This window comes from Protopterus annectens, chromosome 1.part0 (genome assembly GCF_019279795.1).
Source record: "Protopterus annectens isolate FY-2018-M chromosome 1.part0, PAN1.0, whole genome shotgun sequence".
In the NCBI taxonomy this organism is placed as follows: Eukaryota; Metazoa; Chordata; order Ceratodontiformes; family Protopteridae; genus Protopterus; species Protopterus annectens.
The window spans coordinates 856,217,827-856,243,018 of NC_056725.1; the positions used below are offsets into that span (position 1 = coordinate 856,217,827).

At 40.9% G+C, this 25,192-nt stretch overlaps 1 protein-coding gene across 2 annotated transcripts in view; it reads right to left on the reverse strand.

The window, feature by feature from the left end:
• The window catches only part of LOC122795392 (sulfotransferase 6B1-like), a 527,554-nt gene that overhangs the window by 108,555 nt on the left and 393,807 nt on the right, over positions 1 to 25,192 (reverse strand). The gene's annotated exons all lie outside the window — the stretch shown is intronic.

A 25,192-nucleotide genomic window follows, 5' to 3' on the forward strand; every position in this document is an offset into this window, starting at 1 on the left:
GCAGTTACTTGAAATGTTCATAATGGATTACAATCATACAAGCAGTTACTAAAAAAGTATCCTTTTTGTCAAACTTTCAGAACCTGGAAGAGATGTTTTGATCTACAAAGTGTCTTGTTCTGCTAATTTTATATTTAACATCATACTTTGTGGAATTAAGAAACTAATATTCACTGTATTTGCTTTTAATCTATCTTTAATGTATACAATCTGTTAAAATAATGGTTTGCTCAAATGACATTGGAAACAGATCAGATATCTGACTGTTGTGCCTGCTATTATATTGTTGCATGAGCAGCGGCTTCAAGAGATGTCATCAAAAGTAGCTGGATAAGGGTGCAGAGGAAGAACATGATCTATCCTCGGTGACGGCCTTTGTAGTAGACCTTGTTATTAGTCAGAAATCTTTGACAAAAAAACAGCACGTCAGACAGTTTGTATGAAGGGCAAAAGAATCCCTAAAGCAATATGACAGCAGTCTAAATCTACAGACAACCTTATTGGAAATGTTTAAAAAAAAAAAAAAAAAAAAAAAAAAAAAAAGCCAACCCTCCTAGTATCTCTGCTATTAAGGCAAGCACTGTTAAAGATACTTTTATTGAATACTAAACTAAATATTTGTGCTACCCAAGTGCAAGAATGCAGAACTGTTACGAGACCTCCAGAGATTCAGTTGAAATTGGAAGCTGGATCTTTGCTTGGTAGTATTAAAAGAAAAGGTAGAAAGAGGAGATATGTTGATGTTTTTGGAGCAGAAGCTCAAAGCTCTATCTGGAAAAACTCATCTGATCAATACAGAACAGAACAAAAAAAAACTAAGTCCACAGATCACTCCAGTGGCAGTAAGTCATTTATTGCACTTAATTTTACTAATTAGGAAAGCCTGTCATACACTATTAAACAGAGAAAACCTTTCCATTTGGGGGCCTCTACTGTTGGACTTCTTTAAGAATTCATCCAGAATATAAAAAGAGAAAGGCCTTTGCATATATCAAAAATATGCTTCTGTAATATTCTGACAGCAACTGAAGTATCCAGCAGTCACTATTATAAGACACAGGTCACATCACCAGTGGCAGTGCTGGATTTTCTATTAGCCAGGCGTCTCAGGGAAGTAGTGTCCAATGAGGTATTACAGCACCTACTTGACTTAAACAAATGACCCTACAAGGGAGGATTGCAGCAGTGCTAGTCTCCCCATCACAAATACTGGCAGTGGTGATATCTGAGGCAGAGAGTGGTGGACCTCATGGTGCTTTGGAGGAAGACATTTGTACTGCAGCTTTTACTCCAGGGATTCCCACTCAGAATAGGTATTAAGATACTACCAAAAGGTAGTGAGCATGGACAAGGCACCCAATACTCCAAGGGTCCACTGCCTCCTCTGTCAGTGTCCAGTGCAAGACAGATGCAGACATACACGGGACTTGCATTTAAAGCAGGAAATAAGCAAATAAAAAGGCTCCAAATTTGACTATTTGGGCTGTGCAAAGTTAGTTTTGGCCATTTCTGTGATGTGAGCAGTTAACAACACTCACTAAGAGTGTGTGTGAATGATGTGTTTACATGGTCAACCAATTCATAAATTGTGAAACAGCTTTCATGAGCTTTCCTTTTTAAAGCAATACCAGTACACATTTAAGAATTAACTTCTGACAGTAGAGCTTCATTGTGGTTGTTTGATAGTTAACATTAGCAATTTAAATGCTCCAGCAAAGAGGCGCAATGTTTTATCAGTGCACACAGAATTGATGATGCCCTTATCCAGGAAGGGAAGACAGCCAAGAGATCCCCTATAGGAGGTATTGGGGTCATTTGGGAGTTGGTTAGTTTCATTACTCCCTCAAGGCCATTGCTAGTAGGAGCTCAATAGGCCAGAGATTCCCTAATATTTTTTTCACAAACATTTTACAACAGAGTAATTTAGTAAAGACATTTAGCACCTTCTGCAAGGTGCAGACTTGCACTTTGTGCTGCAATAGCCCCTGAGCTGAGATAATGGCCCCTGAGATAAGATAACAGCCCCAGAGCTGAGATGTATGTTGTTGCTGTTGTTTGTCTTTCGGCTTTTCCCGGTTAGGGGTCACCACAGCGGAACTCCGGCCCGCTAATGATTGGCAGTTGGTTTTTATGGTGTCGAGTTGCCAGCCCAACACCCAACCTTCAACAAAGGCACGCCCATTCAATGCATGTCTTTCAAACGTCCACTCGACCATGGGGAGGGCATGCAGACTCCACACAGAAGGCACTCCCAACTCAGGCCAAGAATTGAACAGTTCCAAAAGACTCTTAACCTCTCAAAAGAGTGTCATGGGCTAAGACATATGAGTGAAGAATAGGAGCCTGGGGATCTGGGACCTACATTTATGACATTCTATGGCTTAAGCTTAATCAGAATATACTAATGACTGGCAAATGCCTAAGTGATGACAGGTACTCAGGGTATCAAACCACTGCCCTCCCTGGCAATGGATCCAGAAGATGCTTTATTCCAGTTGGAATTTTTTTTTGGGGTGGGGGAGGGGGGCAGTAGACTCATTACCACAGAAGTACCAAGAAGTAGTGAAACAGAATATGTATAAATTCCTTATGGAAAGGCATTTTGGTCTTAGTCTCTACAAAGGTTGTATGGGAGTCCTTCAAATGGCTGCTGATAAACAGCTGCACGACATCTGGCCTAATGCATGAAGATACTATAAGCAGAAGTGAATAGATAATGGGAGAAAGATGGTTAACTCATTTCAAAAACAAAGAACTAGTGAAATAGTCCAAGTCAAATCACAAGGAATTAGAGGTAGCTAAAAGGGAGTGTGCACAGTGGTATCTAGAATGAGTGGCACCCTGCTCTAACTATGGGCAACAAACTAGGTGTATTTTTGCCTTTTAAGATGAAGCAGTGATTCCAGCAATATGCTATTAATAAGATGTAGGACAGGGAAGGTGGTAAACTCACTAAAAAGCAATGTGGATTATTAAAAGTATTATGAGAAGTTATTTATAATGGTACAATTAATCCTAATGATTCCTGCATTACAGATGCACAGACTTTCCTAGTCAATATTAGTTTATTCAGGCAAGACCCTACAAAAAATTAAATTGTTAGTTATACTCATCAGTATGAAATGGTGGTCATCAGTGTGTGCCAAAAGGTAAAGTCCTGGAGCCTGATGGCTTAAAATGCTGAACTCTGCCAGAGTTTGAATAACTACCACAACAACCCTGCTGTTTTCAGCAATCTACCAAAGGGGAAACTTATATCCTTCAGTATTCACTTCCATAATCAATGCTATTCCCAAAGCAGGAAAGGATAAATCATAACTTCCCAAGTATAGTCCCATACATTTAATATAGATATGAAAAAGTAAGACAACATACTGGTAAACGGGCTATTACTTGCAATGCTGATCAGCCCTGCTGGGCTTGTCTTACCAGAGTCAGCACCAAAGTATTGGTCAGGACCCTAATGTAGTTGACGCAGAGGAGCCATAACTATTGGTGGGGTTAGGCTTCACCAGGTTTCAAAAGGTATTTTACTTTATGATCTAGGTATATCTTGAAGAGTTTTGTCTGTCTCTATTATCTTACAATGGCAATTTGAGCTCACAGATTCAAGGTATTGAGCTCATCCTGTAGATTTGGGTTTGATTCCCGCAGTTTTCACTTCCAAATTGTTCCACTCAGAGCCAGTTACTTTTTATTTATTTATTTATTTGCCATTTGTTAACTGGGATAGTCCAACTGGCTCAGAAGACCGATTTTCAGTGAAGGCCCGGCGAGAAAAGCTCCACAATTTTAGAAAAATACAAGACTTAAATTACAATATACAAGTATACAGTGACTACATTGCTAGTTTAACTATAACACTTTACACAAAGACTTATAAGCAAAATTAGTAGACATAAGCGTACAGTGAGTACATTACACATTTTGATTACACTTGCACAAAATTATAAATCTGACAAGACTTTAACAAATTTAACTACACTTTTATAACTTGATACAGTGTCACTGCCTCAGAGATAGGATATTTGCACAATACCATTCTTCATGTTTGAATTGGAAGAATACTTGTGCTGTTTAGATCAGTTCATAAGGATGTAGAAAGATAGGAGTAGTATGATACATTTTCCCAGTTTTGAAAATGCTTAATGGTATTGGACATGTTAACATAACTGAATGAGGTATAGGAGGGCAGATTGTGTATTAGCCTGGGGTTATGCATGTGCATAGCCATGATTTATTTAGGTGTTCTTTTAGGAAGGCTTTAAAGAGATGTAGGCTAGGCTTTACCCTAATGTTGGGGGGAGGGTGTTCCACGATTTAGCAATAGAGTGAGAATAGACATTTTTTATGGATTTCTAGAAGGTTTGTAGATTTCAAGGAAGTTTTTATCTTCATATCTGAGGGGTCTGTTTGGTTTGTAATGTTGTATTAGGTCTTCTAGAGCTGGACAGGCAGTGGGCCTATAAAATAGGTTGTGTGTTGTAATTAGGTGTGTATATGAAAGCTGTTGTGTTAATTCTAACCAGTTTAATTCTTTGAGTGATGTACAGTGATGTGTATGGTAGTTGGAGTTGGTTGCGAACTTTGCAACTTTGTTGTAGCATTGCTCTAATTTGGTTTTGGTGGAGTTCTGCAGATTGGTTAGTATACAGAAACTGTAGAGAAGTGATGGGAGCAGGAAGGTTTTAGCCAGGGTAGTTTTTGTGTAGTGGTAAGGAATTGTCTGTCTCTATAGAGTATTCCTAGTTTTTTCATGTATATATATATATATATATATATATATATATATATATATATATATATATATATATATATATTGTTGAATATAAGGGTCAAAGTTGAGTTTATCATCAATTACAACACAAAGTAGTTTAGTTTCTTGAATGATGTTTAAGATGATGCTGTCACCTGTAAATATTTAGTTGGCCTGGGTTGAGGGTGGTACTTTTGGGGTAGAATATCATAAGTTTGTTTTTTTTTTGGGGGGGGGGGTTAGAAAGTGTTGAGACTCTGTAAGCTATGATTCAATTGCTGAGAAAGATTGTTCGGTTCTGATTAGCAGTTCAGGGAGGATACAGGAGGTGCAGAGTAAGGATGAGTTATCTGCATACTATTTTAATGTTAATGGGGAAGAGGAGATGTATAGGTTTATTGGTGAATATGTTAAACAGTAAGGGTCCCAAGATAAAGCCTTGGGGTACTCCTGTGGGTTTGGTAGGACACTGCTCCCAGGTCACCCCTGAAAAGGAATACTTGTGACCAGTAAGGTTTATCCAGTTAATAAAGAAACTAGTGGCACAGTATTTACTAACTACAGTATTTACTAACTACACCTTGTTTTCTGCCTTTTGGTTTATAAAGGCATGACACAAAGACATCTCTGACCCATTTCTACTAATGACAGTCTTTAGCAAGGTTGTTAAGCCAATAATGACCACATGGGAATGAAGATGCCAAGGAAGACAGGTCAAATATCTGTTCTTACAGACTATGTCTTGCTTACCAGTGATCCAGAGAAGGACACATGGTTAATAGGATATCATCCTTTTAAAAATAATCTTGATTGTATGGAAGACTAGTTAAAAAATAAATTAAAAAAAAAATCCCAATTACTTGACTACGGTAACTGATTGATAAGTACACCCTTGACAGCAGCAAATGCTTTCATTCACAAGAAACGTACAAAAGCTGCCATCATCTCTTAAAAACACTATTCATATTTATACACACAAACTTCACAGAAATCCTTAACCCCATACATATACATATTCATACTGTATACTCCCAGAACAAGAAAATGCCATAACTATCAATCAAGTAATTCTACAGCAACACAATTCCCTAAGCGATTTGACAGAAAAAGCAAATCACCTTCCAGCAATCAGTTCACTCAGTACCACTGTAGAAAAAGTATCAAACTTGCGGAACCCCAACATTCACTGTTACCACTCTGTACTTAAGAAATAAGAAAGCATGCAATATGGATAAGAAGCCTCAAAATACTTAACTCGGACCAAAAGCAGCTGGGAACAAAATGGTCATGGACTTCATCTCAAACCTCAGTGTACAGACATGTACCTCACAGACTCCTATCTCACCACTATACATATCACTATAAGAAATCCAGCCCATCAACTCAATGCACATCTAAATAATGAATGATGTTCTTTGTATTTGGTCAACATTCACTTGTAGCTCTCAAACATTACACTGTATGATGCAAGATAATGATTAAGTAAATCCTAACACTTTATGTGGGAGCAAGCCCCCCCAAAAAAACAACCTCTGTAAACAATAACCAGTTCCCAAGAATCCACTTATTTTAAGAAAGTGTCTCTCAAGAAACAATCCTATACACTCACCTGGATATCATACCCTCTCAGTGTGGGTAACAGTACAGAATGACATTTTTTATTGAGCTGGTGAAGAGTAGCAACTGTCTAGGGAGGGCCCCATCATAACCTTATCTTGTTAACTGTGGACACATGTTAACACACCCACAGTAGCAACTGTCAAGGGAGGGCCCCATCATAACCTTATCTTGTAAACTGTGGACACATGTTAGCACACCCACAGTAACAACTGTCAAGGGAGGGCCCTCTCATAGTGTGTCCACAGTTAACAAGATAATGTTAACACATCCACAAGTGTCAAGTCCAACTCTGTGCAGGACATTGATAACTCTAGACTCTACCAACCTGCACTGTCAACAAGGCTGAAACGTCAAGGCTATTTTACAAAGCTTGCCATTGCCATTCAGCTACAGCTAAAAGGATGGCACTCAGGTGATGTACAAGCATGCATGAAAGTTTGCAGACCTCTCAGGTATGAAGGCTAACAAGCTTAAAACAGAGCTATTTGAGTTAAAGGAGCAGGTGGAAGAACTCCAGCAAGGAGGCATTCTGTTGTGTTTTAACTGGAATAAAGGCAGTCTTAAATAAATACTTGGGCATTATGCTATACAAATGCTGTTAGGATGCTGGATTTAAATCTGAAGTGTGTTTGGCAAAGTTAGCACATAACTGCCACAGACTTCTTTCTATATTATGCAAGTTTGTAGTTTTGACACCTCTGATCTACTATCAGGTATACCATATCCCCGCCCCTTCAAGTTTCCCATTGCTAATGTGATCAAACAGCTGATATCTCAAGTTTGCACTGGAAGGTAAAAAATACAGTTAAGGTTTAGTATCCTGCCCACTAAAAGTAAAAGGGGCCTGGGATGTCTGATGTTTCTAAATCAGAACTAGTTCTGCAAAAGTTTCTTAGGTTTTCTTGAACTATAGACACGTCTACCTTGTCTGGATCAAGGTTCCTGGACTAACACCTAAAGAAGAATCAATTTCCCAGTGTTTGATTTCAAAAATCAAAGTCAGAAAAGTCCAAAATAACTGTCATTCAACCACACACAAGTGCACAGCTGAATGAAATTCCATTCCTCCAAGCTCAACATAAAACACAAACATTAACACCAACACACACACATAGCAACAACAGTAACAAGCCACCAAAGGCACAGAGGTTTCAACTACCTCATCTCCCACTCCAGCGCCCGCTACAACCAAGTCCCAGACCAGCCACACGTACAGATGCTTCAACTGCTGCATCTCTCTCTCCAGCATGGTTCTTAATGGAAAGCAGACGTACACAACTTCTTCTCATATTTGAGGAGTATTCTGCTGTCCAGATTAATTAGAAATGGAGCAGAGGCAGCCCCTTTGCAGGAAACCAAAACTATATTTATAAAGGAACTTTTAGGACTCCTTAACTCTGTAGAAATAGTCAGGTTTCCAATTGGTGGGGGAAGTATGGGTCCATAGATGCACTTAAGTGTCTAGTTTTTAAATATTGGAAATTTAGTCTTTTTTTTATTTTTTAATAAAAACACTGAATATTTCCATAACTATGTCACTGTCGCAGCTGATATTTTGATGATGCCATGTAATGTTTTGGAAGTTTTTTAGATATTAAAAATATGGAAAGAGAAAAACACTTTCAGTGACTACATCCCACTTATTACAGAGCTGTAGTTGGGATAACTGGCACCATTGCCCTCAAGCTCTTAAGTGGTACCTCCCAAACCAAAGCTGAGAAGTAAAAAGCCAAAGAGCAGAGTATATAAAAAAAAAAAAGCATTGCAGCCGTAAGTAAAGATGTACTATGTGGAAAGACAGTAGTCTTCTAGTTTCAAAAGAAATCAAGATGCTATATTAGCTCCTTGCTTTATATCTCTCAACTGACAGAATTTTGCAGGACATGCCACATCTCATCTATTTTTGCCCTGCCCCTCATAAAAAGGTTGGTGTTATCAATGAGGATTACAGTGAGTCAATAATGCCAGAGTTTCATGTCTTCAGAAAATGCACACTGATGAAACACCTATTGTTCTTTCAACTTTTTTAAAATATTTAAAATTGTCCATGATTTTCAGCCTTTGCCTCCCCGTTATTTTGGCTTTGTCCAGAATTCTTGCACAAAGTCGTTCAGAGGCATGTCTTGCTGCACCTGCTAAACACACCTGAGCATGTGCACACACACGATTCTATACCATTTAAAGTAGTGATTCAATGCCTGCTGGCAGCCATGCTGATAACCGGGACCAGTCAGCACATTTTCTACATTGGCTATCACGCATACCAACAACTTGTGCAAAGGGCAGCCCCCTAACCCCAACCCCACCCCACCCTAGCTAAGTCCTGACTTATTTTACAATTAAAGTTACAGTTTTGATAGTTGTATATTTAATTAACTTTTAATGTTTGGACACCAGAGGGAAAATTCTGTAGAAATAGAAAAATCTGAATATATCAAGAATAGTCATCTTAGTGGGAAGTCCTTCCGTTCTTCTCATGGATATATGCACTCAGCAGTTGCTGCGTTTTTTATTTTATTTTTTAGTTTAAACTATGTGTTTGAAGCAATTTGGTGTAAGCGGTAGAGTTATTGCTCATATACATGCTGGTGTTCTTCAATTTGAGAAGACGATAGGAAATGTTAATGGCGAAAGCCTATCAGATGCAGCTTTGGACAATTTGGCAAGGACATCCAAAATCTTCTCCTACTTTTTTCAGTCGGTGCCATTGGATCTTGTACATCCACTTGAGTTACCACCAACTCAAGCAGATGAGACTTCAGTTTAACATCCAAAGAGCAAGACACTCAGGATTACAGCACCCCCTTAATGCCAGACTAAAGTGTCAGCAATCTATCCACCTTGTGTGGGAACAGAACCCACAGCTTCTGCACCAAAGGCAAGTGCACTACCTATTGCATCAGTGAAACTGCATCTGAGTTAAAGCTCAAATTGTTATTCTTAGCCCTGTTGAAAGAGTCTCCCAAACCCCATAAGAAATCCAATTTTTTACCTTAGTAGGGGCTGCAAGGACTACCTTCTGTTAAGGAATCACTGGTATTAGATTCTGAGAAGGGTAATGATGGTTGTGGAACTGAGCGTGGAGAAGATGGGAGCCACAGCCTAAGCTAGGAGAAGGTAAGGTAATTGTAGCCTGACCTTTGGTTAATATGCTATCACTGCTATGCTGAGGGCTCAAGTGAGCTCATGAGTGACTCAGTAAGACTGTTATTTCAAAAATGAACCTGGGAAATATTTATTTGAACTTTTATATCATGAGACTTTGATTCTGCTGGTTTGTGCTACTGAGCTCTGAGGGGTTAAATTAATTTAATGGACATTTTATTGAACATACACATTTGTAAACTGAAATGGAATGTTATATGAATAGTTGAACATTTGCAACAATGTGGGATAAATTCTATGATTTATGTCATGTACTTTCAGTGACAGGAAATAAGACGGATTTGTTTTTGGCACATTAGACTCCCAGTCACCATTTATCAGAGTATTATTGTTGATCTGAATTGTGACACAGTGAGAAAATGTTATATGTGATGAAATATACTGTTAGCCGACAGGGTGCTGGCAGAAATTGGGCTACTGTTGTCGAAGGAGGAGAAGAGATGGAAAGCATACCCGAATGCAGGAAGAGAGGAGGAAGGTAAGGATTGTAGTAGTGAGGGTAGGAACTTTGAATGTCGGCAGTATGACTGGTATAGGGAGAGAGCTGGCTGATATGATGGAGAGAAGAAAGGTTGATATATTGTGTGTGCAAGAGACCAGGTGGAAGGGAAGTAAGGCCATGTGTATTTGAGGTGGGTTCAACTTGTTCTATCATGGTGTGAATGAGAGGAGAAATGGGGTAGGGGGTTATCCTGAAGGAAAGGTATACCAAGAGTGTTTTGGAAGTGAAAAGAGTGTCTGATAGAGTGATGTTTATGAAGCTGGAAATTGATGGTGTAATGATGAATGTTATTAGTGCATATGCTCCACAAGTTGGGTGTACGATGGATGAGAAAGAAAAATTTTGGAGTGAGTTTGATGAAGTGGTGATGAGTGGTGACTGGAGCAGATTTCAATGGGCATGTTGAGGAAGGGAACAGAGGAGATGAGGAAGTGATGGGTAGGTATGGTGTTAAGGAAAGGAATGCAGAAGGTCGGATGGAAGTGGATTTTGCAAAAGGGATGGACATGGCTGTGGTGAATACGTACTTTAACAAGAGGGAGGAGCATAGGGTGACATGCAAGAGTGGAGGAAGATGCACACAGGTGGCATATATCCTATGCAGGAGGGCCAGTTTGAAGGAGATTGGAGACTGTAAAGTGATGACAGGGGAAAGTGTAGTTAGGCAGCATAGAATGGTGGTCTGTAGAATGACTTTGGTAATCAAGAAGAGGAGGAGGAGTGTGAGGGCAGCACCAAGGATAAAATGGTGGAAATTGAAAAAGGGTGATTGTGAGGTGGTGTTCAGAGAAGAGTTAAGACAGGCACTGGTTGGCAGTGAAGAGTTACCGAACAGCTGGGTAACTACAGCAGAGCTAGTAAGGGAGATGGCAAGAAAGGTGCTTGGTATGACATCTGGACAGAGGAAGGACGACAAGGAGACATGGTGGTGAAATGAGGAAGTACAAGAGAGTATATGGAGAAAGAGGTTGGTGAAGAAGAAGTAGGATTGTCAAAGAGATGAAGAAAGTAGACTGGAGTATAAGGAGATGAGGTGCATGACAAGGAGAGAGGTGGCAAAGGCTAAGGATAAGGCATATGGAGAGTTGTATGAAAGGATGGACATTAAGGAGGAAGAAATGGAACTTTACCGATTGGCTAGACACAGGGACCGAGCCAGGAAAGATGTGCAGCAGGAGGGAAACATACAAGCGAGGAGAGAGCATGTTGAACAGATGGAAAGAGCACTTTGAGGGGCTGATGAATGAAGAGAATGAGAGAGAGAGAAGGTTGGATGATGTGGGGATAGTGAATCACAAAGTGCAACAGATTAGCAAGGAGGAAGTAAGGATAGCTATGAAGAGGATGAAAAATGGAAAGGCTGTTGGTCCAGATGACATACCTGTGGAAGCTTGGAGGTGTTTAGGAGAAATGGCAGTGGAACTTTTAATCAGATTGTTTAATGAAATATTGGAAAGTGAGAGGATGCCTGAGGAGTGGAGAAAAAGTGTTTTGGTACCGATTTTTAAGAATAAGAGTCATGTGCAGAGCTGTAGTAACTACAGAGGGATAAAACTGATCGGTCACAGCATGAAATTATGGGAAAGAGTAGTAGAAGCTATCTAGGTTAAGAAAGGAGGTGATGACTAGTGATCAGCAGTATGGTTTCATGCCAGAAAAGAGCACTACAGATGCAATGTTTGCTCTGAGAGTGTTGATGGAGAAGTACAGAGAAGGTCAGAAGGAGTTGGGACTTAGAAAAAACATATGACAGGGTGCCTAGAGAGGAGTTGTGGTATTGTATGAGGACGTTGGGAGTGGCAGAAAAGTATGTAAGAGTGGTACAGGATATGTACAAGGGTAGTGTGACAGCGGTGAAATCTGCAGTGGGAGTGACAGATGTGTTTAAGGTGGAGGTGGGATTACATCAAGGATCAGCTCTGAGCCCTTTCTTATTTGCAGTGGTGATGGACAGGTTGACAGACAGACATGAGTCCCCGTGGACTATGATGTTTGCAGATGACATTGTAATATGTAGTGAGAGTAGGGAACATGTTCAGGAGACCCTGGAAAAGTGGAGATATGCTCTAGAGAGGAGAGGAATGAAGGTCAGCAGGACTAAGACAGAATATATGTGTGTGAATGAGATGGAGGACAGAGGAATGGTGATGATGCAGGGAGTAGAGTTGGCGAAGGTGGTTGAGTTTAAATACTTGGGATCAACAGTTCAGAGTAATAGTGAGTGTGGAAGAGAGGTGAAGAAGAGAGTACTAGCTGGATGGGGTGAGTGGAGAAGAGTGTCAGGAGTGATTTGTGACAGATGGGTACAAGTAAGAGTGAAAGGGAAGTTCTACAAGAGGGTAGTGAGACCAGCTATGTTATATGGGTTGGAGACAGTGGCACTGACAAAAAGGCAGGAGTCAGAGCTGGAAGTGGCAGAGTTAAAGATGTTAAGATTTGCACTAGGTATGACAAGGGTAGACAGGATTAGGAATCAGTATATTAGAGGGTCAGCCCAGGTTGGACGGTTTGGAGAAAAAGCCAGAGAAGCAAGATTGCATTGGTTTGGACATGTGCTGAGAAGGGATGCTGGGTATATTGGGAAAAGGATGCTAAGAATGAAGCTGCCAGGTAAGAGGAAAAGAGGAAGGCCTAAGATACGGTTGATGGATGTGGTGAGAGAGGACACGCAGGTGGTTGGTGTGACAGAGCAAGATGCAGAGGACAGGAAGAAATGGAAACAGATGATCCACTGTGGCGACCCCTAATGGGAACAGCCAAAAGAAGAAGAAAAAGAAGATTTTATATAGCTGTCTGAATATTACATTATGCAACAAGCATGACTGAGCAAATGTTATTTAGTAAAACTTATGCCACTATTATGTGATGCATGGTTGAAAAAGGGGTACACCTATATTAATTTTAAAATTGGTTGAATGCCAGTTGTGCCAGGCTTTATTTCCAAGTTTGATTTTCGACTTGTTTTCCTTAGTAAGCCATTGCACAGTGTTAGATTTAGTTCTAATGGTACGAGCAGGAGCATGACAGTCAAGGATGATCAGGAATTTGGCATTGAAGTATGTTACAGCCTCTTCTATTGGCAGACATTTTAGGATTGACCAGTTGAGTGAGATAAGTTCATTTTGGAAGTTGATAGGGTTGAAGTTTTTATGATTTCTAATAGGTTCATAGGTTCATACTAGGCTATCTGCCCTAGGGCATTTATAAGCCTAGCCAGAGTGTGTTTGGCTTTCGCCACCCATTTTAAATTAATTTTGCTATGCCCTTTTTTGAGGTTAGTATACTGTGCCTCTGTCTAACAGTGACACAGAAGTGATACCCAGTGTAAACCTACGATCTCCCATCCACTCACCAAGATTCCTCTTGAAGAGAGTCAATGAGGGACTCTGCCTAACCTGGACTTGGATTTTATTCCAAAGTGAAGGGAGCCTCTGGGTTATGAATCTGTTCCTCCAGCATGTCCTATTTATTTCAGTGCTGAGGTTCAAGTCTCTCAAGCATGTAGCTCGATGGGATTTAGATTTTTTGAGGTGCAGCATGTCCCTTAATTCCGGGTTGGACATGGCTTTATACGTCAGGCACAGGTCGCCTCTGAGCAGGTGGTATGCCACTGAGTACTTTAACCGGGCAGCATATGGCATCTGTTTGAACCCTTTGATCCTCTTGGCGAGGTACTTTTGGGGTCTTTCCAGTTGTTGCAGGTGCTTGGTAAGGTACATCCCAAAAGGGGCATTGTACTCAATTATGGGCCTGATGAGGGATGAGTAAAGAGGCACGATGACCTCCCCTAATCTAGATGTGAATCCATTCATGATTAGGTGGGCTATATAAAATGTTTTTCTAACCACTTTGGCCACGTGGTTGTCAAATGAGAGATTGCTATCAACTTGGGTCCCCAGGTCCCTAATTACTTCTTCTGCACTTAACGGATTACCACCTATGTGGTAATTTGTGGGCACTTTGTTTTTGCCAAAGGGAATGACTATACACTCATTGGCATTTAGCTTGAGACCATGGCTCTGGCACCAGTTGTCTGTTTCTATGAGGCCCTTTTGGAGGATGCTTGTGTCGGCTGGAGAGTTGATTATGGTGCCCAGTTTGCAGTCATCTGCGAACTTGGTCAGCCACAGTCCTTCTGTGTTGGCCTGTACCTCTGAGAAATATAGACCGAACAAGAGAGGTCCCAGGACTGAGCCTTGTGGGACGCCACTTGTACTGCTTTGGAGTCTGACATGGCTCCAGCAATTCTTACCATGTGGGTTCTGTCCTTGAGCCAGTTTGCAACCCATCTAGTGACATAGGGGTTTATATTTAAGCTGGTGAGCTTATCTATAATGCCCGAGTGGGGTATTGTATCGAAGGCTTTTGCGAGGTCCAGGCAGGCTGTGTGGACCACCTTCCCTTCGTCAATAGCTTTGTATGTGGTCTGGTGGGGGTTCTCTGCCTTATGCTTAATAATGAAAGTTAGAGAATGATCAATGAAGTCATCAGGGAGGGTGCCCAATTTATACAAATGGGGGTGACTGTTAATAAGAACTTTTGGGGATTTTTGTTTTTTTTCTGTAGGAGGTTATAGTAGTACTTTCTCTGTTAGTGGGTTCATTTATCCTAGTGGGAGTAGTTATTTGTGTGAACCCAAAGAGATTTATATGGATGACAGGGGATTTGGCTGAGCAGGTGTGCCAGTCAATGTTAAAGTCTCCAAGAATTATGGTTTCCTGGGGTAGGTAGTGGATAACCAATGGATAATATCATCTAGAGTGCTTATGTTATTGCCTGGGGGAATGTAGATACAGACAATATTTATGCATTTGTTTGTATTAATCTGTAGCTCTGGAAATAAAAAATGAAGTGTCCATAGAACAGTGAGACCAGCTCCACTCTGATCTAAAATCAAACAATATTTCAAAATTCAAATCTGTGAATAATGTATAAATAGATATTTCAGTTTCTTAATACCCAACTGCATAAAGATCAGCAGATTTAAAATTTACAGTGAGGGCAAATATAAAGGCCAGGGTCAGCTGTACAGACTGCATTGCATTTGTTTCACTAGCTAGTTAGGACAGATTCATGAATTACCCTGAAACATATGACAGGTAATAAGGATGGAGCAGGCAGAGATGTATCAGACATATCTGTACAAAAGGATGGGGGGGGGGGGGGGCTTGTATCACAAATGTTTTTGAAAGAACAAAAGACAGTCTATTGTCATTCTCAAATTAGTGATGCAATCATTACCTGCAATCAACTGCATGGTTTCTTGAGAAAAATCAAAAAGTAAATGGTCTACTCCATTCTTCAAATGCATGGCTTCCATTCAGTCGTACCACTGGTATGAGAAAATGCCACAAATGGCATTCAGCACAAGAATAAACCTACAGATCACATCTGCTACTTCACTTACTTTCAATAAGCATCACCATTTCAACAGTGCTGCCCATCTGTGAGGTTATCATTCCCTCATATGGCAAAGGAATACACTTGGGAGACTGCGGGTTCCTGCAGATCTGTAAAATTCCCATCTTAAGGAGTAAAGGCTCAGAATTGGTCTTAAAGCTTCTTACCTCTTATCCTTCTGTAAGGCACACTGACATCCCAGTCACTAGGCTAAATAAGGAGAAGGTTACAGTCAGCTGCCTGTTGGGTGCCAGGATCCACCACATAACACATTCACTTAGATCTCACCACAACAAGTACAAGTATGACACGGCCATTGTCCATGTTGGTGTGAACGACTTAAGACGTACCTCCCTGGACTACATTTAAAGAGACATGGAGGGGCTATTGGATCTTGTAGCCCAGACATGTATGACCCTAGCCCTGAGTAGCATACTACTGTCTCCTAGAATGATACCACAGTACAAGCAGAAAATGCCCGAGTTCAACAATTGGCTAAGTTCTGGTGCCATTTAAAAGGGATCCAATATCTGTCTGCCTGGGATGACATGATCGACAGACCTCAATGCTGTGCCAGAGATGGCCTGCATCTATCACCCCAGGGTTTCTTGATACTGGCAAAGGCTCTTACCACCCCTATAGTGCCTTTTTTAGGCAATGCCCTGAAGACAAAAATTACCACCATAACAACCGCAAACAAACGCAACCTGAGGGTAATGCTACTCAACACTAGAAGCCTACATCTCAAAATGTACTCACTCGAGTCACTCCTAAAACTGGAGAACATCGACCTCTTTGCAGTAACTGAGACCTGGTTCAAGGCTCCAGAGAGCACCCCAGCACTATCAGGCTACACAGCATATTACACATTCTGACCCCCAAACCTTGACCCCAAAGGAGGTGTGGGCCAAAGCCCCAAAGGAGGTGGCGTATCCATCTTCATAAAGGACAAGCACACCTCCAAACTGGTTGCCCAACATAATGCATCAGAAACACTTCAGGTACAACACTGGATAAAACAGCAATCCAGGTTATATCCTGCTATAGATCCCCCACTATGTCCCAAGACTCCCATTCCACTTTCCTGAACACTCTAGACAGCATTAGGGTACAACCTAATACCCCTGTACTGGGGGACTAACTACCCCTCCATTAGCTGGGAGAACTACTCCTGCTCCAATTTGCTCAAATATTTCTGGAATTCAACTCCAACACCCTGGACCAACTCATTCTCACCTCCACCAGAGGCAGAAACATTCTCAATCTGGTCATCACTAACATGAGGGACCACTGCTCTACACCAGTGAGCAACTCCTCCCTGGTCAGATCTGACCACAAGTTGATCACAGTCGACATCCAAATCCCACCCACACCCCCCACAAAGGAAACCACAGTCAAAAACTTTTCCAAAGCCAATTTTGTGCTTCTAAAGACAGAAGTGTCAAATGTCATGTCATCCACGCAAACAGGGAAAGGGTACATGGCCACGAAATCATACACCAAGACGCTGTATGAACATTTACACAAGTGCATGCATCAAGCCATCCCTAACAGAATCAAGGTCATGTCCTCCAAAAAGAGGAAGCCTATCTGGTGGTCCCCTGCCATTAACAAACTCTACAGCAGAAGAAAAAAACTGTTGCAGAAAAGGGCTAAGTCCCAAGACTGGAAAAATTCCCTTGTAAGTCTCAGCAAAAACTGAGATCCCTTATTAAAGCCTCCAAAGCTAGTTATGAAAAAAAAATTGCAACAGATGCTAAAGATAACCACAAGGTATTCTTTAGTTACATCAAGAACCTGCATAACAATATGCAGGGGTACTCTGAGCTACTGCACAATGGCACCATTTATAATGGACTAACAGATATTGCCAACATCTTGGCAGACAGGTTTAGTGCAAACTTTACCCCCCACCCACAAAGGGCCCCTACCAATACACAAGGAATGCCAAATCCCTAATATCATGGCTGCTCAGGTAAAAGCCGCAGTATCCAAAGCGGAAAATACAGCCTACATGGGACCTGATAACATACCTGGCTGCATGCTACATGAATTGCAAAGGGAACTGGCACCTCACCTGAGTGCCCTGTTCAACCACAGCCTTACTTCAGGCTTTGCCCCCTCTGAATGGTGCACCGCTACAGTCATTCCTCTCCACAAAGGTGGAGCGACTACTGACTCAGGAAACTACCGCTCCATCAGCCTGACAAGCCTGATCTGTAAAGCCATGGAGCGCATCATTATGGACCTCATAAACTAGGATATAAGAAACCTCCAAACCCTGGATCGCTCACAATTTGGGTTTGTAAAGGGCAGATCATGTCTGCTCAACCTGGTAGTCTTCTTCAAATCTGTCACCAGAGTGGACAGGTGAACAGTGGTCTCACCTTCGATAACCACATCACCACAACAATCAGGAAATCCTTCTATGTGGCACACCTCATCACTAAGGGCTTTTCATCCAGAAAAAAGAAGGTCATTGTCCCACTGTACTCATCCCTCATTAGACCCATTATAGAATACAATGCCCCGTTTGGTATGTACCTCTCAAGACATCTGCAACAACTAGAAAGGCCACAGAAATACCTCACTAAAAGAATCACGGGCCTAAAGCAGATGCCCTATGCTGACCGCCTTAAAAAACTCCAGCTATACTCTGTCGCATATAGTCTACTCAGAGGCGATCTCTGCTTAACATACAAGGCCATGTCAAACCCAGAGCTGTTGGACATGCTACACTTAAAGAAATCCCAATCCCTCAGAGCCACACACTCCAGGGATCTAAACCTTGTCATCACAATAAACAAAACATGCTGGAGGGATAGGTTCCTGACCCAGAGACTCCCCAGACTCTGGAAGAGATTGCCCATACATGTCAAGCAGAGTGCCTCTTTGGCCCTCTTCAAAAGGAACCTTGATGATTGGATGGGAGAGAGGAAATTCACCCCAGGGATCACATCAGTTGCCCTGCTAGACAGGGGTCCAGGGAAGTAAATAGTGTGGGAAGAAATAGCCAGGGAATTGTTATGGCTAGGCTTGTACAGGCCCTAGGGCTGATAGCCTAGTACCAACCTATGAACCTATCAATGAAGGCAAGGCAGTCCCATACAGCCTACCTTGATCTGGCCAAGGCCTTTGACACAATCCCCCACTCAGGGATCATTGACAGACTAACCAACCCCTACATCATAAGATGGGTAGCCAAATGGCTCACCGATAGAACCCACAAGGTAAAAGTAGAAAACTCCAAATCTGACTACAGAGCAGTCACAAGTGGCATCCCACAAGATCGGTCCTGGGTCCTCTCCTGTTTGGTATATACTTCTCTGAAGTTCAGCCCAAAACCAAAGGACTCTGGTTAACCAAGTTCACAGACGACTGCAAACTAGGAGCCATTATTGACTCTCAAGCTGATGCAGACATCCTACAAAAAGGCCTCACTGACACCAATGACTGGTGCAAGAACCATGGTCTTAAGCACAATGCCAAAAAGTGCATAGTCATCCCCTTTGGGAAAAACACAATACCCATGAACTACCATATCGACAGTAGCCCTCTCAACTCCCAATATGTGATAAGAGATCTAGGGACACAAGTGGATAGCAACCTCTCCAACAACCATGTGGCCATTGTAGTTAGAAAATCCTTCTGTGTGGCACACCTCATTACAAAGGGCTTTTCATCCAGGAAGAAGGAGGTCATAATCCCTCTACTCATCCCTCATTAGACCAAGTACAATGCAACATTTGGCATGTACCTCACTAAACACCTGCAACAATTGGAGAGGCCACAGAAATTCCTCAGAAAGAGGATCCTAGGACTCAAACACTTGCTCTACACAGACAGACTCAAAATTTTACAGCTATACTCCATCTCATATCACCTAATCAGAGGCGATCTCTGCTTGGCATACAAAGCCATGTTGAACCCAGTGTTACTAGACATGCTTCATCTGAAAAAGACTCAATCCCTCTGCACCACATGGTCCAAGAACTGCAACCTCATCACCACAATAAACAGAACCTGCTGGAGGGTCAGGTTCCTAACCCACAAACTACCCATACTCTGGAATAAACTTCCCATTCATGTCAAGCATAGCACCTCACTGGCTCTCTTCAAGAAAAATCTTGATAAGTGGATGGGTAACAGGAAATTCACCCCGGGCATCATTTCAACAGCCTTGCTCGATAGGGGTACAGGGAACTAATGTCCAACAACAGGACGTCTGGGTATATTCTTGGGCTAGGCTTGTGTTCGCTCCAGGGCCATTAGCCTAGTACTCCGCTATGAACACCCATCATGTCTGATTACATCCACTAACCCTTGCTGTACTCTGCCAAGGTTCCAAGGCTGTACTGTCCAAAGTGCCCTTTTTAAAAAATATTTCCTTGAGTCCAAAGTGAATTATCACCTCTAGCTTCTAATCATATCTCCTGATGCCTTTTTCTGCTAAAGTTATACCTCTCCAATTGTTCCCTGGCAGTGTGTTGTCTGGTTCATGTAACTTTTCCCTTTCTCGCTTTTTGACTACATGCAAGATAATTTGAGTTTATGTTCCAACCATAACCCAGTGGTACATGATTTCTTTCAGTCCAGTGTTCTTTTTATGTTTACCAAAAGTACAAACAGAACTCCAAATGTGACCTTACTAATACAATAAGAATGGAGTATTGACCTTGGAATCTCAGGACTCTACTCTCAGATAATGGATTCTCACATACCTCGACTTTTTTGAGTTTGTGGACAATGATACAAAAAGGAGTCTGTCTGCAAATCTTTTTATAAGTTAGGGAGATAAGATTGTCAAGGTTCTGCACTCCAGAATTATGGATTATAACCTCCCATGCTGATATTTTCTATTTTCATGCATCTATCAAGAATATTTTTTAAGTTAATCAGTGGCTCCTGACTATAAAGAAAACATTTATTCCATTATCTTGAAAGACATTGTGCTATGTAACTGTCAATTTTATTGTTGATATGTATTTATAGCAATAGGTTCTCCAATCTGTGTTACACGCACAGAATTTCAAATAAAACTGTTTTACAGATAACATATCTAGTAAGATCCTACACTAAATAAAAGTTAGTTCCTAGCAACCTGTAAGAAATAGGAAGACTTCAGGAATTATTATAGGCTGAATAGTTCAAGCTTCCAGTTCCTTGTTTTTTGACATTTCTAAGGAGAAAGGTACAATTAATTTCAGCTGGTTTGTTCAAAGGCTACAATGAAGCTCTGTATTCAATAATGGGGCTGATCAGTGACTCCGGGATCACTAGACATCACCAGACATTCCATTTAGAATTAGGTGAGATACAGAACAGCTTTTTCTGATATAGGTAGCTAAAAACTGGTCTGTTTTCCCTAAATCTTTGAAACTGCCTTTTTGGGATATAACCATTTACATTGTAATTGTATCCTTTTTGACAAGTCTCATGCTGTTGCACTACCAAGTGCACATTTTTTTTTTTTGTGCACAGTCTTCGAGATCTTAAGTACCCGTTTCTGAAGTAATTATGCTAGCCAGTTTGCAATCATCATACTTGGTTATACACAGTCCATTTCCCACTTTTCCACTTGTGGTGGTGCTGCGGTAGCGTTGTCGCCTCACAGTAAGACGTTGTCCTGTTCGATTCTCAGCTAGAGCGTCTTATGTGTGGAGACATGCGTGAATGGGCGTACCTTCATTGAAGGTTGTGCGTCAGGGCCGGCAACTCGGCACGTAAAAATCTACTGCCAATCATTAGCGGACCGGAGTTCCGCTGTGCTGACCCCTAACCGGGAAAAGCCGAAAGACACAGCAACAACAACCACTTGAAAATTATAGCCCATAAAGTAGCTTCAGTAAAGAACCCTGTGGGACATTACAAGTAGCCACTGTCAGACAAATAGGTAATCCACCGTGATTTGTTGCATTCTGTCCTACCCATTACAATTACATTCAATTAATATTTAAAGGCTTTAATTGTCAATTATTCCTTTATGAGGAATAATGAGAGAAGCTTTAGCAAGGTCTGTTACCTTGTCAAATGATGCCTTGAGATTCAAAAGGCAAGATTTCCCCTTAAATCAATGCTGTTACATAAACAACGCATACTATAAGCTGCACCATGACACTCTATCCAGGATTTTACACAGAATATAGGTCAAGCCGATGGCTCTGAAGCTGTTTGGGTCTGATGTAACCTCTCCTCTTTGAATTGGTACTTCTATAGCTTGTTGTCATAGGCAAGGGGCACATCCACATTAACATTTTGTTTAACAATACTGATAGACTCAAGGAAAAACTAACTAAACCCCTGTGTAAGAAACCACCAGGTATGAGCTCTTGTCCCAAGGAAAGAGTTTTTTTTTTTTTTTTTTTTTTGTGGCAGCATCCATCATATCTGCACTTGTATATGGTAATGTTTTCCCATGTCTCTTTAGCATCCTGATATATCTGTGTATTTCGAAGATCACAATTCTTTTTCTGCAAGCACATTTCGTATGTCCTGTGGTTGGGTAATCACAGATAGCTTGGTCATGGTGTTCTCATTTATTTTTCTGATGTAATTAAACTAATTAAACAATACCTTATTATTCTTCACAACTTCTGAGTCCAAACTGAGTTCATAGGTAGATCTTGAACATTTTAGAGAGAGTAGTTTGTATATTTTAATCTAGATTTGTATGTATAAACTATAGCTATGCATCTTCTCTTGTTTCTGTCATATATCACTCATTTTAAGATGCTGCATTTTTTTTTTATTTTTCTATATATTTGTGCCTTATTTTATGTTTTCATAAATGTAGGCATTAACAGCAGCATAGAACTCATTGACTGTATCCTGAGCTGTAGGATTTATGTGGGTCACAGAGGACAGTATCCCAGGATGTTCTTGTGTAGATTTATTGCCTCATCTACCACTCTGAACACCAGACAGAAATTTGTTTACTTTCACAAACACACAAACTCATCACTTAAGGCTGGGTTACAGTAAGTGGTCTTTCAGATGCCCTCTCCTGGGAAATGTGACTATCGTATGGTACTGGTACATGTAGGAGTGAACTACTTGAGACATACATGTAGGAGTGAACTACTTGAGACATAAAACTCTAACGGACATAGAGCGAGATATTTCATAACTTTCTGTGTAAGTTATGCATATAAGACGCTGGTCTCGAGTGGAATCCTTCCTTCACCTTTAATGTCTAGGACGGTATAAAAAAGATAATTTGTTTCAGTAACTCATTAAATAGCTGATGTCATTCCAGGGAGAACCAGTAGGTGTCAGCATTAGATGAGAAGCACAATAATCCAGCTTGTTTCACCAAGAATGGGCTGCTACTCTCCTAGTAAATCTTCCATATACAGGCTAAAGTTTTTGCTGCCCTCACACTGCCTTATTAGGCAGAGTCCAGTGGATAAGACATTCCAGTGTAACTAGCACATGTTTCCTGAAATTGGATCACATTAAGGTGACTCTACTCAATTCCAGAAGTAGAAACAATTGCCTGATCTCAAGGCTAACCTGCATTTGAAAAACATCCAAAGCAGCACTCCTTTATTCCTGTTTTTGCACTTTACTTGTCTTCAGAAGTGAGGTTAACTGTGGAGTCTCCACATTTATCATCGAATACATTACCTCCAGGCAAATTCCTAGGGGCACACAAACTGAATTCAATAAACTACAGATCACTCTAAATTGTTACAGAACACCCTCTTTGTGACCACATAAGATTCCTCAGTAACCCGAATGATCCACATTTAGTCACCCCCATGGAGTTTTTGCTAACAACCCTCTAATAAACTAGGACACAAGCACTGCCCAGATCAAATGATAATCTACTGGAGGACATGGAATTCTTGACTTGGTTCTTACAAAGATGGAAGCCTTTTGCACTGCTCCTCTGGTATCTCTTACTCCAATGCAGTCTAAACACAAATTTGTGACTTTCTCAAACTCCCAAAATCCCCTAGAGCAGACCCCACTGAATTTAAAGACTACAAGCATGCCAACTTCAACCTGCACTAAAATGAAATATTAAAACTGACTTATGAGTGACTGCACAATCCCAAACCTTGATACAATAACAAGCTTTACTAAGGAATTCTATACCCATGTAGGAAAACAATGGACAGAGCTAAAAGCCCCTACCAGAACACTGTATCATAACAAATCATCCTTGTGGTATACCACCATGGATAAACTATACAACAAATGAAACTGCATTTTCATTTACTTTACTGTACTGTAATAGTATACTGTGAGGTCACAGAACCCTTTTTCTCTCTGTGTGAATGTGTGCATGCAGGCTCAGCTTGTGTATGGGAGATATATGTGTGGTCGCTTTACATGCTGTCAGATGCATAGGTAGACATATTTCTGGTGTCAGATTTTGTTGAAAGCACTTTTATCGAGTACAGTACTAAGCTAAATGAGCAACACCAAGCATTCTTTTCTTGAAGAGACATGCATGCAGCCGAAGCAAGTGGTAGTGGATGTTAATGCCAAATCTTTCAGATATACAAATGTTTCAGTAACTGGAGGTCAGAATACGTTATGTAACTGTCCATGAGTTAAGGGCGGGGATCGATCTTGCATTGTACATGTATATTTGTGAGCGTCTTGATTAGTAGTGCTGTTAGCGAAGATCTTTAAGGTAATGTACAGAACTGGGATTAAGGGCAGGAGTAGGGTTACGGTTAGTAGTGCTATTGTCAGGTTTGATTCCACTTGCAAATCCATTTCGATATGCATGATTTAATCTCAAAAACTGTTAAGATTAGTCTCTGCCCATAATTTGGGGTTAGAGAATTCCAGAGTTTGGCTACACATACAGAATACAATGAGGCCCTGTACTGACTAGGGGACAGAGGTAACATAATTTTGGTTACGTATATGTTAAATCTTGTTCTATTCCTCTTATCTGTGTATGTTCACATGGTTAATAACACAGTAACTTTGAAACAATAATGCCAACATGCTTCTGTACGTGAGCAAAGGCTACTCCTCAGAACATGCAAACAAAACAAACTTTTTGCTGGGGGGGGATGCCAAGTTCCCCTGCATCCCCAACACCCCTTGCTAATACATACTATATCTGATATCACACAATCCCCAGGGTAAAATTCCCCTACCCCCAGAGATTTCCATTCTTGCACAACTGTCAGCCATCTGTATCGTCAACAAATCAACCAATACCAGGGAACCCATATATAGTTGACATTCATAATACTGAATGCTGTCTTTAGTGACTGAAATCTCTTAATGCTGGTTGCTGTGTGGACAAAATCACGGTACAGCGGGGAATGGGGATTTGCCCTTTCCCCTGGTATTGTGCAATCATGGAGCAGGTATACATTGGCAGGGGGTTTAGTGGGGCTTACCTCCCTGCATAAGTCAGTTTTAGCAGGTTTTCTCTCAGTTATTTTGTACGTAGAGTTAAAGAGTGTAACTTTTCTGGGATGTTCAGACAGGGTAAGGCCCATTTTCAGGGGAGACCCAGAGAGAAAAGCTTCAGTAAATAAGTACATTTACAATAATAAAACTTGCAGTATACAGAAGTAATAATTAAGGGATAATAATTACAATGGGAATGCAAGGCTAGGCTTCTTAAGATTCTCACAGATCAATAGTAAGTACCTATGAACATCTGAATATGTATTTAAAAATCAGTAGTATTCTAAGGAACCACTGATAACCCTATTCACTACTACCAGATTCTGAAAAGACTTTGTGTTTTCATCATAACGTATCTAACATAA